We start from the raw sequence: 14,439 nt of genomic DNA on the forward strand, positions 1-14,439 counted from the left end.
TGTATAAAACTGATGACTGATAATGAATGAATGAATGAATAAATAAATAAATAAATACATACATACATACCCAGCCCACCCCAGGTAAGAGCCCCAGTCACTCCATTGTAAATCCTGGGGACTGGGTACTCTTAGAGACCTGGAAAAATGAGTCCCCCGGCACCCAGCTACTCCCAAAGTGGAAGGGTCCTTAACAAGTCCTGCTGAGCACCCCTACAGCAGTTAAGCACCAGGGAGTCACGAGTTGGGTCCGTCTGTCCAGGATTAAACCTGCCTCCACTGATATGTTACAGGAACCCGAAGACCCACATTCCAGCCATTCCTATGAATCCACCCCTTCCCGCAAGTCTCCATAGGACACGGAGGACCCTGGACAGCCTGAAAAATCCAGGTGGACGAGGAAGCCTCTCCAAGACCTAAAGCTCTATTCAGGAAGGACAAAGAGACTTCTTAGACCCAAGGCTAAGTACCCGCAGCCACTATCTTCCTTTTTGCCTTCCAGAACACTAGTCCACTTACAAAATAACTGACATGCTCTGGTAGAGTTAGATAATCACTGTCCTCCGTGCTCTCACGTTTGCTTTCGGAATTTATTACGAGTGTCGCTGTAGCCCTGCACCTATGCCCGAGACAGAACTCCTCTACCCATGCTGGGTGGTTTAATATGACTCACCTGAAACCTCAGGACCCATACTTAACCACTGGGTTTCAACTCACTACAACACTTCTTTTAATGCTCGTGCTTTCCAGTCATTTTTCAAGATCAAAACTCTGATTGAAAAAAAAAAAAAAAAACACCAACTCTGATTGGTGCAACTATGAAGGTATTAATTACTTTAGATTTTCTCTACCTCTTTCCCTTGTCCACAGGACAGACAGACAACTCCCTGGTTCACACCCTGCAAACTCTTGCTTCCTCCCCTCAGTTGACAGAATGCTGGATGTGCTTACCCCGCGAGCTAAGTCCGTCATCGACCATAGCGACCCCTTTGTCCGTCCCGTAAAGAATTTTAGCCAAGTTCCTGAGGGAAAATGGACTTTCAAAGACCCAAGACTCAGTGCTGTGATGTACAGAGTCAAATTGTTCATCTTCCCATAGAAAAAATTCTCATGTCTCTTGCCTACCTCTTCCTTAGCAGCAGCAGCAGAACATGAGGTCAAAACTGGGGAATGAAAAACTGGCATTAAGACACCCCAGTGTTTTATGATGCCCCTCGCCCAAGCCAGAGGTCCAGTTGCCCGTTTGTGCTCAAACCCTAACCCACTACCTGATGGAAGAAGGATCCATACTGGTGGAGCAATTGACAGAACGGAATGGATGGAGTGCACTGGGTATATGGTTGGAAAATATTTCCACAACAAAAGGATTGGATGGCTAAGCTTTAAAACCTTAGGCCAGTTAGTCTATTGTGCCCCAACAGGATACGTCTTTGGATGCCACGTAGATAAACAACCGTGGGCTACTAACTGTCTACGCAATCATTCCACACCCACGCAGTGTAGGCTGGGAACCTTGATTTCCCCTTTCTCAATCCACTCCTCAAATGAATCCAAGCACTGGGTCAGTTCATTAAAACCATTCACTGGATTGACTCGAAACTTACCCGGGAATATCCCAGATGGAGATGCCTATTTCGTTGGGTATGCACTGTTACCATGGTGGGGGGACAGCTGCCCACCAATACGTCCTTCAAAACTTGCCTCGCACTCTTACCACCACAGCCAGTGAGACTGCTAAGTCTCTTATTAATTTACAGAGTCTCTAGATTCCCTGGCCAAGGTGGTACTTGACAACCGACTGGCCCTGGAGTATCTACTGGCAGAACAAGGAGGAGTATGTGCAACCACCAATGCTTCCTGTCGCACGTGCGGTAACACCTCTTCCCAGCTAGAAACCAACACTGAGAAAATTCAACAATAAGCCACCTGGCTTCAGCAGGTGATTGATTAACCATCAATCCTCGTTATTCAATATGGGCGGGAAAACTGAAAACTGGTTCTCTAGTTTGTTCCCTCGGATCCCACAAGGTATTAAAAACTTTTGGACAGGTTTCCATTTTCTTATACCCCTCCTCTTTTCAGTCATACTGATTTATGTTATATTTCGCCTAGTGCTTTGTTGTCTTCCATACTGTTATAAATCTATAACTAAGACCTTTCAGCCCAAGTAGGAGGGCTGGGACCAACAGGTTCAGAACTTCCATTTTAGAAACGGAGAAACATGCTAAATTTTAACCCTGAGATTAACAAAAATATGTTGACCATGTATAACCAGATTCTTACCCCTGCTTGAGTCTCGGATTATAACTGTCTTTCACTAGTCTTTAGCCCCTGCTCCTCTAATCTACCTATTCAGCTTGTTTCCTCGAGGGCACAACAGGATAATGGTGATGCATGGATTCCAGCTGCTCCCTGAAAAAGACCCTGCCAGAATAACAGCAGAAGTCACCCTGGGGTCCCTCAACAAGATATGGCAAGAGTTGCATGGCTCCAGTTAGGTAGGGTCTGTAAGCCCCACGCCAGCCTGAAGAAGCTACAGAAGATAGACCTTCGGCCTTCATCTTCCCAGTAAAGATTTCGTGGGGTCCACGTCTCTCAGGGGGAATTTGAGGCAGGAGATGGATGGGTCCCAGGCTGAGGAGCTGGAATCTGTCCCCTGTGGACAGATACTCCAGGATAAACATAACGGCAGGAGCAAGGGGAGCTGAGTCCTGCTTGGAGAGAAGATAAAGAAACCACATATCTCTCATTCTTGAGGTCAAGGACACCTTCCCGACTGCACATGCAACAGAAAGGTTCCCCAGAGGTCAGAAGAGGGAGGGGGCACCAGATCATAATATGTCCTTCTTCCCAAAAACCCCTGCACTGGAATCCATCTTGTCTAAAAGATGCACACGCACATAGGGGAGGGCCCTGAGTTAGACCAAATATGGACTCAGAGCCAGGCAAAGCAGGATGACTGGCCAGAGGGAACCGGGAAGAACTGCCCCATTTAAGTAATGTGAACTACCCCAAGGGTGCAACTCTCTCTGAGCCTGCTTGTGTCTGTCTAGCCACACGTACTTTTTTTTCCTCCTAATAAACACTTTACTTGTTTCACTACCTTCTGTCTCTCTGTTAAAATTCTTTTCCACAAAGCAGATGACCCAGGGCCTCGGAACTGGCCACTGGCCCTAGAGGTCTAGTGGCCAGGATTCGGCATTCTCACTGCCACGGGCTGGCTTCAATCTCTGGTCTGGGACCTGAGATCCTGCTTCAAGCCACTGCAGGCTGAGGTCACCTGAGATCATCGCCACTTCTGTTCAACATAGGTTTGGAAGTCCTAGCCACAGCACTCAGAGAAGAAAAAGAAATAAAAGGAATCCAAATTGGAAAAGAAGAAGTAAAACTGTCACTGTTTGCAGAGCACATGATACTACACATAAAAAATCCTAAAGATGCTACCAGAAAACTACTAGAGCTCAATGAATTCAGTAAAGTTGCAGGATACAAAATTAATACACAGAAAGCTTTTGCATTCCTACACACTAAAAATGAAAGATCAGAAAGAGAAATTAAAGAAACAATCCCATTTACCATCACGTCAAAAAATACCTAGAAATAAACCTACCTAAGGAGGCAAGGGACCTGTACTCAGAAAATTATAAGATACTGATGAAAGAAATCAAAGATGACACAAACAGATGGAAAGATATACCATGTTCTTGGATTGGAAGAAGCAATAATGTCAAAATGACTATACTACGTAAGGCAATCTACGGATTCAATGCAATCCCTATCAAATCACCAATGGCATTTTTCACAGAACTAGAACAAAAAATTTTTAATTTGTATGGAAACACAAGAGACCCCAAATTGCCAAAGCAATCTTGAGAAAGAAACACAGAGCTGGAGGAATCAGACTCCCTGACTTCACACTATACTACAAAGTTACAGTCATCAAAACAGTATGATACTGGCATAAAACCAGAAATATAGCTCAATGAAACAGGATAGAAAGCCCAGAAATAAACCCCACACCTATTGTCAATTAATCTACAACAAAGGAGGCAAGAATATACAATGGAGAAAAAATAGGCTCTTCAATAAATGGGAAAACCAGACAGCTACATGTAAAAGAATGAAATTAGAACATTCTGTAACACCATATACAAAAACAAACTCAAAACAGATTAAAGACCTAAATGTAAGGCCAGATACTATAAAAGCCTTAGAGGAAAACATAGGAAGAACACTCTTTGACATAAATCACAGCAAACATCTTTTTGGATCCACCTCCTAGAGTAATGAAAATAAAAACAAAAGTAAACAAATGAAACCTAATTCAGCTTAAAAGCTCTTGCACAGCAAAGGAAACCATAAACAAAATGAAAAGACAACCCTTAGAGTGGGAGAAAATATTTGCAAAAGAAGCAACCAACAAGGGATTAATCTCCAAAATATACAAACAGCTCATGCAGCTGAATATCATAAAAACAAACAACCCAGTCAAAAAATGGGCAGAAGATCTCAATCGATGTTTCTCCAAAGAAGACATACAGATGGCCAAAAAGCTCATGAAAAGATGCTCAATATCACTATTAGAGAAATGCAAATCAAAACTACAATGAGGTACCACCTCACACCGGTCAGAATGGCCATCATCAAAAAATCTACAAACAATAAATGCTGGAGAGGGTGTGGAGAAAAGGGAACCCTCTTACACTGTTGGTAGGAATGTAAATTGGTACAGCCACTATGGAAAACAGTATGAAGGTTCCTTAAAAAACTAAAAATAGAATTACCATATGATCCAGCAATCCCACTTCTGGGCATATATCTGGAGAAAACCATAATTTGAAAAGATACATGCACCCCAATATTCACTGCAGCACCATTTACAATAGCCAGGACATGGAAGCAACGTAAATGTCCATCAACAGAGGAATGGATAAAGAAGATGTGGCTCCCCTGGTGGCGTGGTGGTTAAGAATCCTCCTGCCAATGCAGGAGACACTGGTTCGAGCCCTGGTCTGGGAAGATCCCACATGCCGCGGAGCAGCTAAGCCCGCGTGCCACAACTACTGAGCCCGCGTGACACAACTACTGAAGCCCGTGCACCTAGAGACCGTGCTCTGCAACAAGACAAGCCACCACAATGAGAAGCCTGGGCACCGCAACGAAGAGGAGCCCCTGCTCAGCAACGAAGACCCAACGCAGCCAAAAATAAACAAACAAATAAATAAAAGAAGATGTAGTACATATATACAATGGACTATGAGTCAGCCATAAAAAGGAATGAAATAATGCCATTTGCAGCAACAGGGATGAACCTACAGATTGTCATACTGAGTGAAGTAAGTCAGACAGAGGAAGACAAATATCATATGATATCACTTATACATGGAACCTAAAAAAAAGGGTACAAATGAACTTACGTACCAAACAGAAATAGAGTTACAGATGTAGAAAATAAACTTATGGTTACCAGGGGGTAAGGGAGGGGGGAGGGATAAATTAGAAGATTGGGATTGACATATACACCCTACTATATATAAAATAGGTAACTAATAAGGACCTACTGTATAGCACAGGGACTCAATACTCTGTAATGGCCTACTTGGGAAAAGAATCTAAAAAAGAGTGGATACATGTATATGTACAACTGATTCACTTTGCTGTACACTTGAAACTAACACAACACTGTAAATCAACTATACTCCAATAAAAAATTTTTTTAAAATGAACAAACATAACAAAACAGAAACAAGCTCATAAATACAGAGAACAAACTGGTGGTCGCCACAGGGAGGTGGGTAGGGGGGGATTAGGAAAATAGGTGAGGGAGGTTAAGAGGTACAAACTTCCAGTTACAAAATAAATGAGTCACAGGTATAAAATGTACAGTGTGGGGAATATAGTCAATAACTATGTAATATCTCTGTATTGTGGCAAATCATAACTAGACTTATTATGGTGATCATTTTATAATGTATAAAAATATCAAATCACTATGTTATACACTTGAAATTAATAAAATATTGTAAGTAAATTATATTTCAATAAAAAAAATGATACAAATGAACTTACTTACAAAACAGAAACAGAATCACAGACTTAGAAAACAAACTTATGATTACCAAAGGGGAAAGGTGGCAGGGGAAGGGATATATTGGGAGTTTGGGATTGACATATACACACTACTATATTTAAATTAGATAACCAACAAGGACCTACTGTATAGCACAGGGAACTCTACTCAATATTCTGTAATATCCTAAACCAGAAAAGAATTTGAAAAAGAATAGATATATGTATATGTATAACTGAATCACTTTGCTGTACACCTGAAACTAATACAACATTGTAAACCAACTGTACTCCAAAGTAAAATAAAAATTTAAAAAATAAAATTTTAAAAAAGTTTTGTTTGTTTTTGTAAAGCAATGACTTTTTAAAAATTTGAAAACGATTATACATAAAAGTGGTCTGTGTATGTGATATATCCTATAGTCAATGACCCACTTGAACTCTTACCACTTTGAGGAAATGGACTCAGATCCTGTGGGCTCAGTAGGTCATCTTATAGACATTTCTGAGGGTGTATGGCCAACTTGTGTGGATTTCCCCTTCTGGGGCAATTGTCTTTGATCCTCAGAGATATGTGTTTTTACTATGAGACACTGTCTCAAGGCCCAGGTAGTCTTCTTTGAGTTCCATTAGAAACCATAGTATCCTTACAATAAATTCCTAAGCCAGCTTACCTTAGCTTCATTTGGATTCTGTGACTCATAATCAAATGAGTCTTAACTAGTGCAGCAAGGTGAAATAATAAATTATTTTAACAGCACCAGAATTTCCCTTAGGGATGGAACTTTTTTTTTTAACCTGAGAAAAATACCTTGAGAAATAGCTTAGAACTTATGGTGAAATTCCTAAGGCAGAACTTGGCAGGAGAGAGCTGAACTGCTCCAAAAGGAACGAGCGGGAATTTGAAGGTGGAGAGCAGTGCAATGTGTTTGCTGCAGCGGTGGACACATGCAGTGCAGATACCCACAAGCTCAACACTTCAGCAAAACTGGAGGGTGCTCCAGAGGTGACCCCAAAACGCTGTAAACCAGGTTCCTCTGCACAAACCTGGTGGGAACTGGGGGGGAACTCTGAGATCCCACTGCACGTGGAGTAGATTTAAGCCAGTTTTACTTTGATTTCAAAGGTTAGGCTACTTCTGACACTGGAATTACACTACCAAGACACCCAGAACTACCAACATTTCCGAACACCCCCTAAGAGGGTGAAAGCCATGAGAACTGACTGTCAACCAGGCACACAGCAATAAGGGCCCGGTGCGGGTGAGTGCATGCTACACAACGGGACACAGCGGTGAGACCACTCACCACACTGCTCGTCCGCCCCATCCGGGCACTCCTGCTCTCCGTTGCAGAGCCAGGCCACAGGAATGCATCTCCCACCACATGCAGCTTGCCTTGTCATCTGACACTGTATTTCATCTGCAATGAAGGACCAAGAAGCAAAGCCATCAGAGTTCTTGGATTCCTTGGGTCCAGGAGACCTTTTCATGTAAGCTGCATTCACTGTTCTCTTTGGAAGACCTTCCTTCAGCTATTATCTAGGAGAACGCTAGGGGGGTTCAGTACCCTGAAAACCCATGCAGGTTCTCCAGTGACGACCCTTGGGGGCCATTCTTTCTGATGCTGTGGAGTTGCTGCTGGAGAGCTGCCATTCGCCTCCCCGTTGTCTTGTTAGAATGGCTCAGACTTACACTTGTGCTTACAAAGATACAACTATTCTTCCAGGCCTGATTCGGTCTTACAGGCTCAGAGTATGAAGCGTTGCAAGTTTAGAGATCTAGGTTCAAAGCACTTAACTTTAGTTTCCTTTTAGACATGGGTTGATACAGCTTCAAATGAAGTTAGGGTGTGGGGTCCTACATGCCATCTTTATAAGAATACCTCTAATAGCCTGGTTATAAATACTTAAGTTTTCAGTTATCACAGGACACTGATTTATATTATCAGTTTTATTCAAATCATGAACTTGTGTTTCTCAACCCTGAATGATTAATGGTCAAAAATAAGCCTGTTATGGATGTGGTGCTCAGAGAAGGCCTGGTTGTACTTAGTTTACTATTTTGTCCTAACTTTCAAAGAGAAAAAGCCAATCCTTGGTTCCGAGAAAACATAAGCCACATGTCCCATTTGGCAGAAGTCTCTGTAAGACGCAGTGAAGACCCTACCCCAGGGACAATGTATGCACATGGGATGGAAAGTCGTGTGCAAAGCTATGTGATGGGAGTTGACAGTGGAAGCCCACCGCGCAGACTACACCTTCTCTGGTAAGGAACCAGACCTCAGTCTTACTTGCATCCCTCTAAGACAGTGCTTTTAGCATAGTTACTCAATGTTTGATTTTAAAAGGCTGGCTTATAAATTGCATTCTAAATGAAAGACTCAGGAGGTACTGGTTATTAATGAATAGCTAACAACTTTGCCAGCTACTCACATACCATCTGGGCAATCCCACTTGACTTGACCAAAACCATTCAACTGAGAGCAGGTGAGGTCAGCAACCCCTAAGATGGGATCCCAGGCTCAGTCGTCAGGCTACTAACTAGGTTGGAGTTTTGGTTAGACCACGTACTAACAACATCACCTCGGGAGAGTTACTGCCTCCCTCTGGACCTCAGTTTTTCTTGTCTGTAAAGTGAGGCTAGTAAATAAGTGGTTCTAAGAGGAAAATGCAAGGATTAAAAGAGTACAAAGTCACTGGGCACAATACCCACCAAATAAATGCTCCCAAAGTGTTAGCTCTTTTGCTACCTCTTCTAGCAGATCCTTCCAGAAGGATCCCAGTTAGGGCTGCAGGCAACCCTCAAAGACTCACACTGCTAGGTGAGTCCCACCTGGAACACTATTTGCCCTGGTGATTCTCAGTCTGGAGACCCAGTGTGCACATGGATTCTGAACACCGTCTGTAGATGGGTCTCAAACATTACTTTTCAAATTTAGGTAGATGCTTGCTGTGAATAAATAAAAAATGTACTTATTAATCTATTTACATATTAAGTTCATGGTAGCTTTCTCATAGTCTGTCAACATACAAAGTACAATGATCATGGGCTGTTCTACAACAGACATCACAAAGATGTCTTCACACCAGAAGATCTGGGCGAACACTGCTTAGTGAAAAAGGCAAGTAACTTTAAATCCTGTTTCCGGAGTGGAGCAAACAGACCACTGTTTGGGATTCCTGCGCAGAGATGCCCCACCAGGTTAGGCAAAAACCCTGAGGGTCAGAACCCCTCCTGGAGGGCAAACAGCTCAGAGACTAAGTGACATCTCCTCCTAACCAGTTAACAGTACCTTGACCAACAAAGTGTCTGCATAAGTTAAAAAATGAGTTAAAATCTGCCTCCATCCATGAGGGCCAACTGGGAGCACCTGTCAGGAGAGATGGGCAATTCTGCAGGCCAGGTCGTTTGACAAACACTGGGCACCTCCTGCACCTGCCCAGGTCACCAGCCACCAACCCTACGGGAACTCAGGGTGTCTTAGTCACCCTGGGACCCCGACTCAGCTCTCCTCTGCCTTGGGGTCCGCCTACACCTGGGTGGTATTAACAAGCGCCGCTGGAAGTTGTTTGCTAACCGCACCTGGGCCCAAGCTCCGTTTCCCCGGGGCTGTTTCTGGAGGGAAGCACCTCTTCCCAAGGTCCCGGGCCTCCAAGAGGCTAAATTTGCTGCCTGGTTAAACCTGGGCGGCGGGCCCATCAGAGACCAAGGCTAGAAAGCCAATTCCACTCCCTTGGATGTTGGGAAAAGGAAGAACCTAGAAGGGAGCGTAGTGCGGAATGAGCTTCCTTTCCCACCGGCCTGAGGGCCAGAGAGGAAAAGACATCCAAACCATCCGCTGAGCCCACCCACCAGGCAGGCTTGTTAAGGAGTAAAGGGCTGAGAAGCAGGGGGCCCCTCCAGACAGTCTAGCCTCGCCCTCCCAGACGAAAGGTCACCGCAGGACGGGGGACACGCCGCGCACACCCAGCGAGGGCGCCCCAAGCTCTCCTCCGCCCCCGCCCGGCAGCCGGGCAGCCCCGCGCCCCGCAGCCTGCAGAGCGGGATGCGGTCCCTCCCGGGGCGCCCCACCCGCGGGCCCCACTCACCTGTCGCGGAGCCCCCGAGGCCGCCCAGCGCGGCCAGCACGGGCGGCAGGAGCAGAAGGAGCGCCTGGCGTCCCACGGGCGCGAGGAGACAGCGCGGGGACCCGGGCGCGAGGCGCGCTGCGCCAGGACGCCACAGGCAGGTGGAGCGCCCGGGCGGCTTTAACTCGCGCTCCCGCCGCGCACGAGGAACGCCGGCGCCGGTGGGCGGGGTGGGCGGGGTACACTGGGAGTTGGCGCCGCCCAATCACGGGGAAGAGCCGCCGGGAGCGAGAGGGGCTGCAGACCAGGTCGTGGTGCCTCCCATCTCTCTCCCTCGGGGTTCTCACTGGGTACTAGCGCCTGGGACCCCGCGCCCCTCCTGCAGTGGGACAGCAGACGCTCAGCCGATTCAGGGCCCCTGTCACACTCAAGATCAAGTTAAGGTTGGTCAGCCATACTTAAGGCTTCTTAAACTTTTTTAATTTTAATTGAAGTATAGTTGATTTACAATGTTGTGCCAGTCTCTGCTGTACAGCAAAGTGACTCAGTTATACACAGAGACATTCTTTTTTAATATTCTTTTCCATTATGGTTTATCCCAGGGGATTGGATATACTTTCCCGTGCTATACAGTAGGACCGTGTTGTTTATCTGTTCTAAATGTAATAGTTTGCATCTACCAACACCGAACTCCCCGTCCATCCCTTTCCCTGCCCGCCCCCTTTGGCAACCACAAGTCTGTTCTCTATGAGAGTCTGTTTCGGATTTGTAGATAAGTTCATTTGCGCCATATTTTAAGTGATATCATATGGTACAGTACTGTATGGTATCTTATGGTATTTGTCTTTCTTTTTCTGACTTACTTCACTTAGTATGATACTCTCTAGTTCCATCCATGTTGCTGCAGATGTTACCAAACTTGGGTCTGCTTGCACATGGGCAGTAAAGCCAAGTGGTGAAGGAAAGCGTTCGTTGCAGGGCCAAGCAAGGAGTCCAGGGCAGCTAGTGCTTAAAATACCCAAACTCCCTGAAGGCTTTCAGGGAAAGGGTTTTAAAGACAGGATGAGGGAGGGTCGTTGTGGGGTGTGTGATCAGCTCCTGGACATTCTTCTGATTGGTTGGTGGTGAGGTAATCAGGATCAACATCATCAACCTGGTTCCAACTGGTCTGGGGTCTAAGTGCTTGTGGGCAGCATACAGTTAACTTCTCCCACCTGGCAGGGGTTTCAGTAGCTGCAAAACAACTTAAACAGTGTGGCTCAGAATAGGATCTATAGCCCTTGAGGAGGAACTTGACTTTGTTTAATGGCTAAACTGTTATTATTTTGTCTTGCTTGACTGTTTTCCTTTCTGCATTTTTTTCATTTCTCTGATTAAATTTACTCTTTGACTAAAGTTTTTCTACAGACAAAAGACAGGCAGAGGACATGGGGTGGGGGGCTGTTCTGGGAAGGCCCCAAAGGGTCCTGCTCGGTTACACAAACGGCATTATTTTCTTTTTTATGGCTGAGTAGTATTCCATTGTATGTATGTACCTCATCTTCTTTATCCATTCATCTGTCAATGGACATTTAGGTTGTTTCCATGTCTTGGCTATTGTGAATAGTGCTGCTATGAACATTGAGGTGAATGTGTCTTTTTGAATTAGAGTTTTGCCCAGATATATGCCCAGGAGTGGGATTGCTGGGTCATATGGAACTCTATTTTTGCCTTTTTGAGGGACCTTCATACTGTTTTCTATAATGGCTGCACCAACTTACATTCCCACTGACACTGTAGGAAGGTGCCCTTTTCTCCACACCCTCTCCAGCATTTGTTATTTGTGGACTTTTTAATAATGGCCATTCTGACCGTTGTGAGGTGGTACCTCATTGTAGTTTTGATTTGCATTTCTCTAATAATTAGCAATGTTGAGCATCTTTTCATGTGCCTGTTGGCCATTTGTATTTCTTCTTTGGAGAAATGTCTATTTAGTTCTTCTGCCCATTTTTCAATTAGGCTGTTTGGGTTTTTTGTTGTTGTTGTTGAGTTGTATGAGCTGTTTGTATATTTTGGAAATTAAGCCCTTGTCGGTCGCATCATTTGCAAATATTTTCTCACATCATTTGCAAATATTTTCTCCCATTCCGTAGGCTGTCTTTTTGTTTTACTTATGGTTTCCTTTGCTGTGCAAAAGCTTTTAAGTTTGAATAGGTCCCATTTGTTTATTTTTGCTTTTATTTCTACTGCCTTGGAAGACTGACCTAAGAGAACAACAGTACGATTTATGTCAGAGAATGTTTTGCCTACGTTCTCTCATAGGAGTTTTATGGTGTCATGTCTTATGTTTAAGTCTTTAAGCCATTTTGAGTTTATTGTTATGTGTGGTGTGAAAGTGTTCTAACTTCATTGATTTACGTGTGGCTGTCCAACTTTCCCAACAACCCTTGCTGAAGAGACTTTTTCCCATTGTATATTCTTGCCTCCTTTGTCAAAGATTAATTGACCGTAGGTGTGTGGGTTTATTTCTGGGCTGTCTATTCTGTTCCATTGATCCATATATCTGTTTTTGTGCCAATACCATGCCGTTTTGATTACTGTACCTTTGTAGTATTGTCTGAAGTCTGGGAGCATTATGCCACCTGCTTTGTTCTTTTCCCTCAGGATTGCTTTGGCAATTCTGAGTCCTTTATGGTTCCATATAAATTTTAGGATTATTTGTTCTAGTTCTGTGAAAAATGTCATGGGTAATTTGATGGGGATCACATTAAATCTGTAGATTGCTTTGGGTAGTATGGCCATCTTAACAATATTAATTCTTTCAGTACAAGACAAGAACATTGGATAGTTTTCCATTTCTTTGTTGTTGTTGTTTTGTTTTGTTTTGTTTGTTGTTTTTTTTGGGCCATGCTGGGTGGCATGCGGGATCTTACTTCCCCAACCAGGGATCAAACCCGTGCCCCCTGCAGTGGAAGCTCAGAGTCTTAACCACTGGACTGCCAGGGAAGTCCCTCCATTTCTTTGAATCATCTTCAGTTTCCTTTATTAATGTCTCATAGTTCTCAGCATATGTCTTTCACCTCCTAGGTTTGTTCCTAAGTATTTTTTTAATGTTATTTTGAAATGGATTTTTTTTCTTTTTTTACTTTGCCTTTCTGATGTTTCATTGTTGGTGTAAAGAAATACAACCTATTTCTGTATGTTAATCTTGTATCTTGCTACTTTGTTGAATTCGTTTATCAGTTCTAGTAGTTTTTGTGTGGAGTGTTTAGGGTTCTATATGTAGTATCATGTCATCTGCATATAATGACAGTTTTACCCCTTCCCTTCAGATTTGGATGCCTTTTATTATGTTTAAGTTTTTGAATGGATACAACGTTCACCCCTGTGCAGCCATCTTACTTCCCCACCTCCACCCCCAGCAAACACATAGGCACTAAGCAAGCACTAAGTTGGTCTCAGTCCAACTCGGGCCTCCTGCACAAAGGCTGCACTAATCATGGGCATGTTTCTGTGGCCGAATCTCAAAAGCAGCAGGCAACAATTTAATTCGCTCCAAGTCAATAAAGCTCCATGAACCCCAGCAAGTAAACCAAGCCTCACTAGTAATTATCAGCAAAAGATTATTCATGTAGAACTATGATGCGTAACATTTGACAGTACCCAACGTAGAATATTTGTAATTTTCTGACAATGACTAACAATGAAGAGTGGCATTAAAATGCATCAGAATTAATTCTGCTACAATCCTTGATTTAGAAGGAACTCCCACAAAAGGCTATAACACACAGGAAAACCCCAACTGATAATATGGTCAAGGGATAGACAATTCACAAAATAATTTCACAGATGCTTTATAAACTTTTTCTCAAATAAAGTGACTGCAAGAATATTTTATGTAGAAAAAGGCTAATGTTGGTGGAATGGGTCACAGTGCATTACTCATATCTGTATTACATATACTACCCATCATATAATTCCCTCACTTGAATAATTCCTTATATTAAGCAGCCCTTGGAATCTGCCCCCAAATCTCATTTATGATGCTAATCACTCTTTTGGGTTAAGAGGTGATTTTTGGCTTCGATTTGAGAATTTGTGAGAGTTTCAGTCAAAGAGATCTAATGAGATAAGCCAGATGAGCATGTGGACCAGGCACCCAGGCGCCTCCCTCAAGGTACACAGACTAGCCCACCGCCACCGCCCGTGACACAGGACAATTCAGATCCAGCAGTGTACCCAGTTCTTCAGGGCCAACCCCTTGTCTGCCTATAAAAAGTAGAATGTAGGCATTTTCTCTACGAAGTCATAAAAATAACTACA

The 14,439-nt window shown here is 43.8% G+C and overlaps 1 long non-coding RNA gene across 1 annotated transcript in view; it reads right to left on the minus strand.

Moving 5' to 3' along the window:
* The window catches only part of LOC132356414 (uncharacterized), a 79,779-nt gene extending 69,474 nt beyond the window's left edge, over positions 1-10,305 (minus strand). The window contains exons 1-2 of the long non-coding RNA XR_009499850.1: positions 10,159-10,305; positions 7,377-7,490 (exon numbers count right to left, since the gene is read on the minus strand). This is a non-coding gene — a long non-coding RNA (uncharacterized LOC132356414). The remainder of the gene's footprint in view (positions 1-7,376; positions 7,491-10,158) is intronic.
* Between the last annotated feature and the right edge of the window lie 4,134 nt (positions 10,306-14,439).

Source organism: Balaenoptera ricei, chromosome 21 (assembly GCF_028023285.1).
Source record: "Balaenoptera ricei isolate mBalRic1 chromosome 21, mBalRic1.hap2, whole genome shotgun sequence".
NCBI classification, from domain to species: domain Eukaryota; kingdom Metazoa; phylum Chordata; class Mammalia; order Artiodactyla; family Balaenopteridae; genus Balaenoptera; species Balaenoptera ricei.